Source organism: Sorex araneus, chromosome 1 (genome assembly GCF_027595985.1).
Source record: "Sorex araneus isolate mSorAra2 chromosome 1, mSorAra2.pri, whole genome shotgun sequence".
NCBI classification, from domain to species: domain Eukaryota; kingdom Metazoa; phylum Chordata; class Mammalia; order Eulipotyphla; family Soricidae; genus Sorex; species Sorex araneus.
The window spans coordinates 448546430-448558970 of record NC_073302.1 but is presented as its reverse complement, the minus strand read 5'-3'; positions in this window follow the sequence as shown (position 1 = coordinate 448558970).

Sequence of the window (12541 nt, the reverse complement as noted above, 5' to 3'; positions counted from 1 at the left end):
GCTTGATAACTTCCTTTCCTATCTGAATACCCTTAATGTATTTTTCTTGCCTAATTGCTATTGCAAGTACTTCCAGTACTATGTTGAACAGAAGTGGAGAGAGTGGGCATCCTTGTCTTGTTCCTGATCTTAGAGGGAAGGCCTTTAATGTTTCTCTATTGAGAATAATGCTTGCCGTGGGTTTGTGGTAGATGGCTTCAACTATCTTGAAGAAAGTTCCTCTAAGCCTATTTTAGTGAGAGTTTTTATCATAAATCTGTGTTGGACCTTGTCAAATTCTTTCTCTGCATCTATTGAAATGATCATATCGTTTTTATTTTTACTTTTGTTGATATGGTGGATTATGTTGATTGATTTCCTAATGTTAAACCATCCTTGCATCCCTGGGATGAATCCTACTTGGTCGTAATGTATGATATTTTGATGAGTTGTTGGATTCTTTTTGCTAATATTTTGTTGAGAATCTTCGCATCCATGTTCATCAGGGATATTGGCCTGTAGTTTTCTTTGTTAGTGGTATCTTTGTTTACTTTTGGTATTAGTGAGATATGAGCCACATAGAAACTGTTTGGCAGAGTCCCTGTTTCTTCAATTTCCTTGAAAAGCTTGAAGAGAAGTGGCAACAGGCCCTCTTTAAATTATTTGGAAGAATTTGCTAGTGAATCCATCTGGGTCTGGGCTTTTGTTTTTGGGAAGAAATTTGATAACAGTTTCAATTTACTTCATATTTATGGGTCTATTCAGGGATCAAGGAATTTGTCCATTTCTTTTAGGTTCTCTAATTTCGTGGCATAAAGATTTTCAAAGTAGTCTCTGATGGTCTTTTGAATTTCATTGTTTGCTCTTGTGATATACCCCTTTTTATTTCTGATTCGGTTAATTAGGGTTCTCTCTCTTTCTTTGTGAGTCTTGCTAGCAGTTTATCAATCTTGTTTATTTTATCAAAGAACCAGCTCTTTGTTTCATTGATCTTTCGGATTGTTTTTCGGGTTTCCATATCATTGATTTCTACTCTAAGTTTTATTATTTATTTCTTTCGGTCTGGCTTGGGTTCCTTTTGCTGGTTCTTTTCTAAGATCTTGAGCTGTGAAGTCAAGCTCTCTATGTAGGTCCTTTCTTCCCTTCTGAGGAATGCTTGCAGAGCTATAAATTTTCCCTTTAACACAGCTTTAGCTTAAAGTATATTAGAAGTTTTTTTTTTTTAATATTTAGCTGGTCGCTCACTAGGTGCGTATACGTTTAAGAGTGTGACTTCTTCCTGTTGTATATATCCCTTGATGAATAAAACCTGACCTTCGCTGTCTGTTCTAATCTTTTTCAGCCTGAAGTCTATGTTGTTAGTTACTGGTATGGCCACCACAGCTTTTTTGAGGGAGTTGTTTACTTGTATGGTTGTTTTCCATCCTTTGAATTTGAGCCTGTGCTTACTCTGAATGTTCAGGTGTGTTTCTTGTAGGCAGCATAAATTTGGTTTTATTTTCCGAATCAATTTTGCTACTCTGTATCTCTTGATTGGTGCATTTATACCATTGACATTGAGAGATATTATTGCCATGGGATTTTGTGCCATCTTTCTGTAGGGTTTATTGCTCTTGTTAGGGTTTTTCTTTGCCTTATAGCAGCCCCTTTTGTTCTTCTTTTAATTTTGGTTTTGAGTCTATGAAGTTCCTGAGTTATTGTTTATCTGAGAAATAGTGTATGGTTCCTTTGAGTTTAAGTGAGAATTTAGCCAGATAGAGTAATCTTTGTGAGATGTTCATTTCGTTGAGCTTTTTTACTATATCCCACCATTGTCTTCGGGCTTGGAGGGTTTCCTCTGATAGGTCTGCTGTAAATCTGAGGGGTGCTTCTTTGTATGTGATTTCCTTCTTTGACCTTGATGCTTGCAGTATTGTGTCTCTATCTGTAGCATCCATCATTTTGACTATGATATGCCTTGGAGTTTTTTTGTTGGGGTTTCTTTTAGCTGGCACCCTTTGAGCTCCTTGGATCTGGATGCCTGCATTTTCCAGCTCTGGGAATTTCTTAGCAGTTATGTCTTTAACTGTGTTTTTTTCACTGGGCTTAGTTCCCCGTCCTTCTGTTACGCCAATGATTCTTACGTTGTTCCTCTTGAAGTCATCCCCTAGGATTCTGATTTACCCTAGAGCCATTTTGAGGTCTTTTGCCATTATTTGCTATTGTCTATAAGCTTTGTGCAGCTCATTTTCAAGCTCACTGATACTGTCTTCGGCTGTAATTATTCTACTGTTGAGGGCTACTACTGAGTTTTTTTTTTATTTCATCTACTGATTCCTTTAATTGTGTGACTTCTGTTCATAGTTTTGAAATTTCTGCTCTCATTTCTTTCTGTATTTTATTGGTGGTCTGTTCCAAGGCTGTGTTCATATCCTCCCTTAGTTTATTGGTTGTTCGTTCCATGGTTTCTTTGAGTTCATCAAAAATCTTCACAATTTCTTCTTTGAATTCTTTATCTGAGAGGAGGTTGTATTTGGGAGTGACCTATCTTAAAGCTCCTGGAATCTCTTCATTTTCTCCTTGTGGTGTTTTTTTTCTATGTTTCTACAAGTTGTTATGGGATGATAGAGTTGAAACCTTACCATTCTCTATCTCTAATCCCTATTGCTACAGGAGGAGATTCTAGGTGAGCTAAATCAATGATAGTATCCTTTCCCCCCTTCTACAATAGTTCCTTACATGAATGCGCTCTTCCTATTTTATGTAGGGCTTCTAGTCAAGGCTTGAGGCCATGATCTCTTTATGAGGGCTTTTGTGTACCTTCTTGTGCTACTGACAGTTTTTATGGAGTTAGGATAGGTTAATGGTTTATTAGCATATAGTGATTGAGATGACCAGGTTGTTCTTCGAATAAATACGTCATACAGATTGTGAACTAATTAGCTCAGTATAGAAAAGGGGGGAAAATAACTGTGGCTGCGTTATTGACGGACGCTCTGGGGAAAGGCCACGCCCCCTTTTCAGGCCCCGCCCCTGACATAGAGGACACTCCCCAACCAGGCAAATGACAGGATGGCGGTGGCGGTTGGGGGCGGGGGAAGGCGGTCCCCATGCCCTGGCAGTCCCCCAGGCTGGGCGGAGCCAGCGTGAGAGTTCTTTCAGAGGGACGCAAAGAGGAGAGGGCGATCTAGGGTTCAAGTAAACTGGGGGAATGGCAGTGGTTGGTTAGAAGGGCGGTGGAGAGGCAGGTGGCAAGAGTGGAGACTGGGGGGGGGGTCCCTAAGCCCTGGCAGTCTCCCAGGCTGGGCGGAGCCAGCGTGAGATCTAGTCATTTCTTTAAATTCTGTTGTTTATTGGCATACATATTCTCGGTGCAATTGCTGATTATCCTTTGAATTTCTGCAATGTCTGTGATATCCTCCTATTCATTTTTGATTTGATTTGTTAAGAATCACTCTCTGTCTTTCTTTGTGAATATTCCTAGTGGATTATTTTGAAAATTTTCAAATTTTCAGCTCTTAATTTCATTGATCTTTTAGATTACTCTTTGGGTTCCAGTTTAATTAATTTCTACTCTAAATTTTATTGTTTCCTTCCTCCTGTTGGTTTGGGTTCCTTTTGCTGGTTAGTTTCTAGTTTCTCCTCCAGCAGTGCAGACAAGTTGTTTATACAAGCCTTTTCTTTCTTCCTGATAAGTGCTTGCAGAACTATACATATACAGTTTTCTTTAACACTGATTTTGCTGTGTCTAACAAGTTCTGGTAAATCATCTCATTTCTGGTTGTTTCCAGGAATCTTTTTTTAAAATGCTCATTTATTGTTTACTTCAGGTTTTTTAATAGCACCGTGATTCATCAACTTGTTTCTAATGCAGAAGTTTTAGGTGTTAAATGTTCTAACACTAATGTCACCATGAGTGTGTCCTTGCCTCCACCAATGTCCCCAGTTTCACACCTGTCATCCCAGCCTGACCCTTTGCAGGCACTTCCAACTTACTTCATGATGTTTGTTACAACACAGAGACCAATGGCATTATCAAATCTGAGATTAATTACAGTCAATTTGTGACAATTGTAATATCTCACAATGATGTTCCTAAAGCCATTGTCTAAGGATCTTCTGTGCTAGTTAGTGATAGTCGAACTTTCAGTGTTATTGTTTAGACTCATTGAGCCTGATGGTCTTCCATGAAACTCTCCTATTTTATTTGCCTTAATTCTACTAGGCTTATAGTACTAAGAAAATTTGAAGTGGTACATGGCCATAGATGTGGCCACATGATCAATGAGCTATAGATCTAGGTAAATTTTGTCTCTTGGTGGTTTGATAAGGTTCAGTTGTGGAGCTGGGCTGTTTCTAAGTTATTGGGTATTCCTGTGAGATGCTGGGCCTTCTGGCAGAAAGGGTGATCTGCTTGCCCCCATTGTGAATAGGCCCTAGAGCTCTCAGCCTGGTCCAGTCTACTGATTCAGCAGTATCACATTCTCTTGGGGCAGTTATGCTGGGCCATTTCTCTGCCTGCAAGATGGCAGGTGCAAGTGAATGTCGCTGGGTTTTTTGTGCCACGGGGTGTTGGGGATACAGTACACTTCCATTCTGAGAACACCCCAGACTTTCCAGCTCAAAGACTGATCCCATCTGGAAAGTATCAAATGCTCATCGTTCTTTTGAAATAAGATGTGAAGCTGAGCTGTTTCTAAGTCAGAGTGTGTGAGTTATAGTTGGAAGCTGCTGAACCATCAGGCAGAAAGGGGAATCAAGTTTCCAGGAATCTTTTCAATTTCTCTCTAACCTACTATTTTTCAGTAGTGAGATGTTTAATTTTCAGGTGTTAGAGTTATTTCTACACTTCTGTTAGTGATTAACTTCTATTTTCAATGCATCATGTTCTAAGAAGGTAGTTTATACTCTTTATTATCTTGATATTATGGAGAATGGAGATATATTTTGAGTCCCAGCATATAGTATATCTTGGAGAATGTTTCGTGTGTGTTGGGGATGAATGTTTATTCAGCTTTTGGGGATGAAACCCCCTCCGTTTCATGTCTTTCTTCAAAGCCAGTATTTCCTCACTGATTTTTAGTATGACTATCTAAAAAGTGGTGACAGAGCTGTCTTAAAGTATCCAACTTCTATTGTTTTGCTATCAATGTTGTACTTGAAATCCATTAGAAGTTGTTTTAAATATTTTTCTGGCCTCTTATTTGGTGAATATATTTTTAGGACCATGAATTATTCCTGATGTACATATCCCTTGATTATTAAGAAATGACCCTATTTGCCTCTTGTAACCCTTTTCAGCATGAATTCTCTGTTATTTGATATTAGTATGGATACTCAGGCCTTTCTGAGGGAGTTGTTTGCTTGAAGGGCTCTCTTCTAACCTCTGATCATTCCTGGTTGGAACTTAAGAGCTCTTATCTTGTCTCTTATAACCCTTTACAGCCTGAATCCTATATTGTTTGATATTAGTATGGCTACTCAGGCCTTTTTGAGTGAGTTTTTTTCTTGAAAGATTGTCTTCCCACCTTTGAACATTTCTGGTTGGGACTTATAAATTATTATCTTCATCCACCTCTGGGATGGGTTTCAGTGTAATTTTTCCATGGTGACTGTGATAGTCTTTGGGTGATTCTTCCCAATACACTGTTTGTGTCTCCCCACTGTCAAGGAGGACTTTGTGACAGTGGTCACAATCAAAGATATTCCCTTTCAATTCAGTGCTTCTGTGAAACTGTCTGGAGCTTCTGCCACTGATTTAAGGAAATAGTCCTTTGGGCTGAACTTCTTTCTATTGTTTCGTGCTCCAACAGCTATTTTTGTGGGGATTTGATAAATGTCAATAGGAATCACTGTTAGCTTAATGGGGTTGTGTTAGTCAAGCTTCCCTGGTGAAAGTTCAGTAAAAGAGGCCAAGGCATTAAACTTATGTGACAAGGACAGGGAGATTATCTGGGAGCCATAGCAGGTGCTGGTTCAGGAAACCACATCCACTGCTGATATGAATGGTGGTGGGAACCAGGCAGTTGTTTCTTTAGTTAGAGTCTGGCTGGTTCCCTAATGGACTTCAGGGTCCGAGTAGGTACTGTTTCGTTTCATGATGCATGGAGGTTTTGCATCATGCCAATTCCCTAGTGGAGAAGTTTGGTCCTGCCAAGTCCAGTTCATTTCCTGGGAGAGAACAGTCATGTTGGGTAACCTGCTGAACAAACCACACCTTCCCATTGCAGATAGTTTGAATTTCAATGAAGTCCAACATTATGTAGCTAACTCATGTAGCTTTCCATTATTTATTTCATGTGTACACTCATAGTGTATATCTGAAAAGTCTATCTCAAGCACCACATCACCCCTATTTTCTCCAATGTTATATTTAAGTGTTTATTTTGAATTTTGTGCCAATATCTGTGATTAATTTTGATCTAATTTTCATTGTTTGAGAATCTGTAGCATAATGCTATTTAAAATGGTATCTCATGAGCTACTTTTTGTGAGAGGAAGGATCTCTGTTTCTATATTCTTATAATTTTCATGTTTAATATCGTTTTCTAGCATTATTTATTGTTAAGTCTATCCTTTATCTATGACACTGTTATGATCTGTCAATTTCAGTTGAATGTAATGCAATCATAGTAATGGTGGGAGTTTAATTACCCCTTACTTCAGTTTATGTGATCCAACTTTGTTTTATTTCATTTTTTTGTGGATTCCCTCTGGACTAAAATATTTATTTTATCTTATAAATTTCTACCTTAATTTCAAGTAGAACTTGAAGTAGAACTTCAAGTAGAACATAACAACTTTTCAAATGTATACTTACATTGAGTACTTTGCTTTCGAAGGGAGGGAGTGGACCAAGATGGGAAAAAAGGACAGTATTATGATATCTACAGAATGTCAGTACTGTGGCATCAACACAAAGAGTGCTTGAAAGTGAACTGAACACAGTATGCTATGAGGGACCTTGCTAAGAAAATTTTCTAGTGACCATAGCCTTCACTTCAGGGACTTTTGGTGCTGTACAATACAGAAATAGGGACAAAGTCAGAGCTATTAAGCACTTCTCCTAGGCGGGGTATAGGAGAAACAGGGACTAAAATAGAAAATGATATATAAAATAATAAATATAAATATATATAAATAATATAAAATAGCACTCTAATATAGGAAGGTGCCGAATGCAAAAGTTTTACAGAACTTCAGCTTTAGACTGGAACTTGTTGAGTTGAAAACACTTAGGCACCTTAGGCCTTGCTAAACCCAAAACAGTGGCTTGTCTCCTCTGTAATGAATAAAACAAATAAGGGAAAGTCATTCTGAAGGGTATTCCTTACAACAGGGTTTCAATCTCAACCACATCATGACAGGATCATTGCCTAAGCAGACATGGCCACACCTAACCCAAAAGGTTTGTATCTGGGTGCTGAACACAAAGGGTATCTTTTCATATTTTTTTAACATAATGAGTTTTGTACTAAAGCTTATTGAGTTGAAAAGAATTCTAGGACTTGTTACATTGGTCAAAGGACATGACCACAGCTTTTAATAAAAACTGAGCAATCATTGCAAAGATTCAAAACTGAGGTATAATTTGACAAGTTTGTAACCATAGTCAACTCAGAAATAAAGATTTGTTTCCAATTTAAGATTTAATCTGGAGGATATTGAATTAAAAGTTTCACAGAGGTTCAGCTTTGTGTCTACATCCAATTTCTCAGAAAGAAGCTGGGTCAAAAGGCACATGAAAAATGCTCTTCATCACTAATCATCAGAGGATGCAGATCAAAACAATAATGAGATATCATCTTACACCACAAAGACTGGCCCACATCCAAAAGAACAAAAGCAACCAGTGTATGCGATGATGTGGGGAAAAAGAGACTCTCCTTCACTGCTGGTGGGAATGCCAATTGGTTCAGTCCTTTTGGAAAACAGTATTGACGATCCTCAAAAAATTAGAAATTGACTCCCATTTGACCCAGCTATACCACTTTTGGGAATATATCCTGGAGATGCAAAGAGTATAGTAGAAATGACATCTGCACTTGTGTGTTCATTGTTACACTGTTTACAATAGCCAAAATCAGAAAAAAAAAACTGAGTGTCCAAGAACAGATGACTGGTTAAAGAAACTTTGGTACATCTACAGAATGGAATACTATGCAGCTATTAGAAAAGATTAAGTCTTTTAGAAAAAGATGAAATTTGCATATAAATGGATCAACATGGAAAGTATCATGTTAAGTGAAATGAGTCAGAAAGCGAGTGAGAGACAGAGAAAAATTGCACTCATCTGTGGAATATAAAGTAACAGAATGGGAGACTAATACCCAAGAATAATAGAGAGAAGGACCAGGAGGTCTACTCCATGGCTTGGAAGGCTGCCTCAAATGCTGGGGAAAAGGTAGCTCAGATATAAAAGGGAACACCAAGTAAAGGGTACTTGGAGGGCCAACTCGGTTTGAGAGATGAGAGCCAAATGTAAAATATAGATCTAACAAAATGGCCACTCAATGCCTCTAGTGCAAACTACAACACCCAAAAGGAAAGAGAGAACAAAAGGGAATGCCCTGCCACAGAGGTGGGGTGGGGTGGGGGGAGAAGGTGGGAGTGGGGTGAGGGATACTGGGATCATTGCTGGTGGAGAATGAGCACTGGTATAGGGATGGGTACTCGATCATTGTATGACTGAAACGCAAGCACGAAAGTTTGTAAGTCTGCAACTGTATCTCATGGTGGTTCACTAATAAATTTCTTTAAAAAAATAAAGAGGCTAGGAAATAGCAGTGACTATCACAGTGTAAATTTGTCTGCATCATGTATGCTGTTGGGAATAAATATACTTGAGGCCCAAACAGATAGCAGATGCCCAATATATGAGTCCTCCCATTCAAGTCATGGAACCAAGCAGACATACCCAAACTAGAGTAGGCAAATGAGAAAAACAGAAATATACTATTATTCATATCAGCTTGCTGAATATCCATTCCATGTGAGACAACCTGGTAAGGGGTCTGGAGGCAACTCTAGGGAGTGTCGTTCTGTGCTCTCTTCCAAGAGATGTATTGTTGAGTCTCTCATGAATATTCTTATATGGGCTGCACTGAATTTGTATAATGCTCTGGGGACTATTGCCATTTTGGCAATGTTAATTATTCAAGTCCATGAACAGGGGATGTGTCTACATTTCCTCATATGCTCTTTTATTTCTTGAAGTTCTGTTTCAAAGTTTTCTTTTTTAAAATTTATTTTTTAAGTAGTGAGTCACCATGAGGTTACAGTTACGGATTTATACATTTTCGTGCTCATGTTACCCTCATACAAAGTTCGAGAACCTATCCCTTCACCAGTGCCCATTCTCCACCACAAATAAACACAGCATCCTTTCCACCCCCCTAATCCCATCTCCCCCCACCCCAACCTGCCACTGTGGCAGGGTATTCCCTTTTGCTGTCTCTAATTAGTTGTTGTGGTTAGCAATAAAGATGTTGAGTGGCCATTATGTTCACTCTATAGTCTACATTCAGCACTCATCACCCTTCCCCCGAGTGGCCTCCAACCACATTTTACTTGGTGTTTCTTTCTCTATCTGAGCTGCCACCTCCCCAGAATGTGAGGCCAGCTTCCAAGCCATGGAGTCAACCTCCTGGTGCTTATTTCTACTATTCTTGGTGTTAGTCTCCTACTCTGTTATTCTATATTCCACAGATGAGTGCAATCTTTCTAAGTCTGTATCTCACTTTCTGAATCATTTCACTTAGCATGATGGTTTCCATGTTGATCCACATATATGCAAAGTTCATGATCTCATTTTTTCTAACAGCTGCACAGTATTCCATTGAATAGATGTACCAAAGTTTCTTCAACCAGTCATCTGTTCTCAGGCACTCGGTTTTTTTCCATAATCTGGCTATTGTAAATAGTGCTGCAATGAACATATAAGTGCAGATGTCATTTTGACTATACTGTTTTTGCTCCTCTGGGGTATATTCCCAGCAGAGGTATTGCTGCATCAAATGGGAGCTCAATTTCTAATTTTTTGAGAATCGTCCATATTGTTTTCCAAAAGGGCTGAACTAGTCGGCATTCCCACCAGCAGTGTACAAGGGTCCCTTTCTCTCCACACCATCTCCAACAGTGGTTGCTTTTGTTCTTTTGGATGTGTGCCAGTCTCTGTGGTGTGAGGTGGTATCTCATAGTTGTTTTGATCTGCATCTCTCTGATGATTAGTGATGTAGAGCACTTTTTCATGTGCCTTTTGGCCATTCGTATCACTTCCTTGGGAAAGTTTCTGTTCAGTTCTATGCCCCATTTTCTGATAGTGTTGGATGTTTTCTTCTTGTAGACTTCAAGCAGGGCCTTATATACTTTTGATATCAACCCCTTTTTGGATGGGTATTATGTGAATATCCTTTCCCATTCTGTAGGTTGTCTTTGTATTCTGGTCACTCTTTCTTTTGCGGTGCAGAAACTATTATCTTAGTTTACTATAGTCCAATTTATTTATCTTTGCTTCCATTTGTTTGATCAGTTGTGTGTCATCTTTGAAGATAACTTTAGCTTCAAAATTGTGGACGTTTTTTCCAATTTGTCTTCAATGTACCTTATGGATTGTGGTCTGATGTTGAGGTCTTTAATCCATTTTGATCTGACTTTTGTGCATGGTTTCAGGTTGAGATCTAAGCCCATTCTTTTGCATGTAGTTGTCCAGTTGTGCCTGCACCATTTGTTAAAGAGGCTTTCCTTGCTCCAATTCATATTTCTTGCTCCGTTATCAAAGATTAGTTGATCATACATTTGGAGTCCTGTGTGCGATATTCCACCATATTCCATTGGTCTGTGGCTCTGCCTTTGTTCCAGTACCATGCTGTTTTAATTGTTACTGCTCTGTAGTAAAGTTTTAGGTTGGAGAGGGTGATGCCTCCCATCGTGTTTTTCCTGAAAATTGTTTTAGCTATCCGTGGGCGTTTGTTGTTCCATATGAATTTTAGGATTGCTTGATTCGTTTCTTTGAAGAATGTCATGGGTATCCATATAGGGATCGCATTGAATCTGTATAATGCTTTGGGGAGTATTGCCATTTTGACAATATTGATTCTCCCTATCCATGAGCAGGTTATATGCTTCCATTTTCTCATGTCCTCTTGTATTTCATGGAGTAGCGTTTTATAGTTTTCTTTGTAGAGGTCTTTTATTTCCTTGGTTAAGCTGATTCCAAGGTACTTGATTTTCTGGGGCATGATTGTGAATGGGATTGCTTTTTTCATGTCCCTTTCCTCTGCCTCATTGTTTGTGTATAGGAAGGCCATGGATTTTTGGGTATTGATTTTGTAGCCTGCAACTTTACTGTATAAGTCTATTTTGTTTCTAAGAGTTTCTTAGTAGATGCTTTAGGCTTCTCTAGAAATAGTATCATATCGTCTACTAATAGTGAGTGTTTGATTTCTTCCTTTCCTATCTGGATGCCCTTAATCTCTTTTTCTAGTCTAGCTGCTATCAAAAGTACTTCTAGTATTATATTGAAGAGAAGTGGTGAGAGTGGGCATCCTTGTCTTATTCCTGATCTTAGAGGAGAGGCCCTTAATTTTTCCCCATTGAGGATAATGTTTGCCGTAGGACTGTGGTAGATGGCTTCGACTATCTTGAGGAAAGTTCCTCCAAAACCCCTTTTGGTGAGGGTTTTCATCATGAATGAATGTTGGATCTTGTCAAATACTTTCTCTGCATCTATTGATATGATCATATGGTTTTTATCTTTACTTTTGTTGATATGATGGATTATGTTGAATGATTTCCGAATGTTAAACTATCCTTGAATCCCTGGGATGAATCCCACTTGGTCAAGGTGTATGATCTTTTTGATGAGTTGTTGGATCCTATTTGCTAATATTTTGTTGAGGATCTTTGCATCGGTGTTCATCAGGGATATTGTTCTATAATTTTCTTTCTTAGTGGTGTCTTTGTTTCCTTTTGTTATTAGGGAGATGTGTGCTTCATAGAAACTGTTTGGTAGAGTTCCTATTTTTCAATTCACTGGAAAAGCTTGAGGAGAACTGGCAACAGGTCTTTTATAAATGTTTGAAAGAATTTGCCAGTGAATCCATCTGGACCTGGGCTTTTGTTTTTGGGGAGTTTTTTGATTATAGTTTCAATTTCCTTAATATTAATGAGTCTCTTCAGGTATTCCAAGTCTTCTTTGTTCAGTCTTGGGAGATTGAAGGAATGAAGGCATTCATCCATTTCTTTTAGGTTCTCTTGTTTTGTGGCATACAGGCTTTCGAAGTAGTCTCTGACGATCTTTTGAATTTTGTTGGTTTCTGTTGTGATGTCCCCCTTTTCATTCCAGATTCGGTTTATTAGGGTTCTCTCTCTCTTTCTTTGTGAGTCTTGCTAGTGGTGTATCAATCTTTTTTTATTTTCTCAAAGAACCAGGTCTTGGTTTCATTGGCCTCTCAGATTGTTTTCTGTGTTTCCATGTCGTTAATCTCTGCTTCAATTTTTATTATTTCTTTCCTTCGGTCTGGTTTGGGTTCCTTTTTCTGGTCCTTTTCTAAGGTCTTGAGTCGTGAAGTCAAGCTATCTA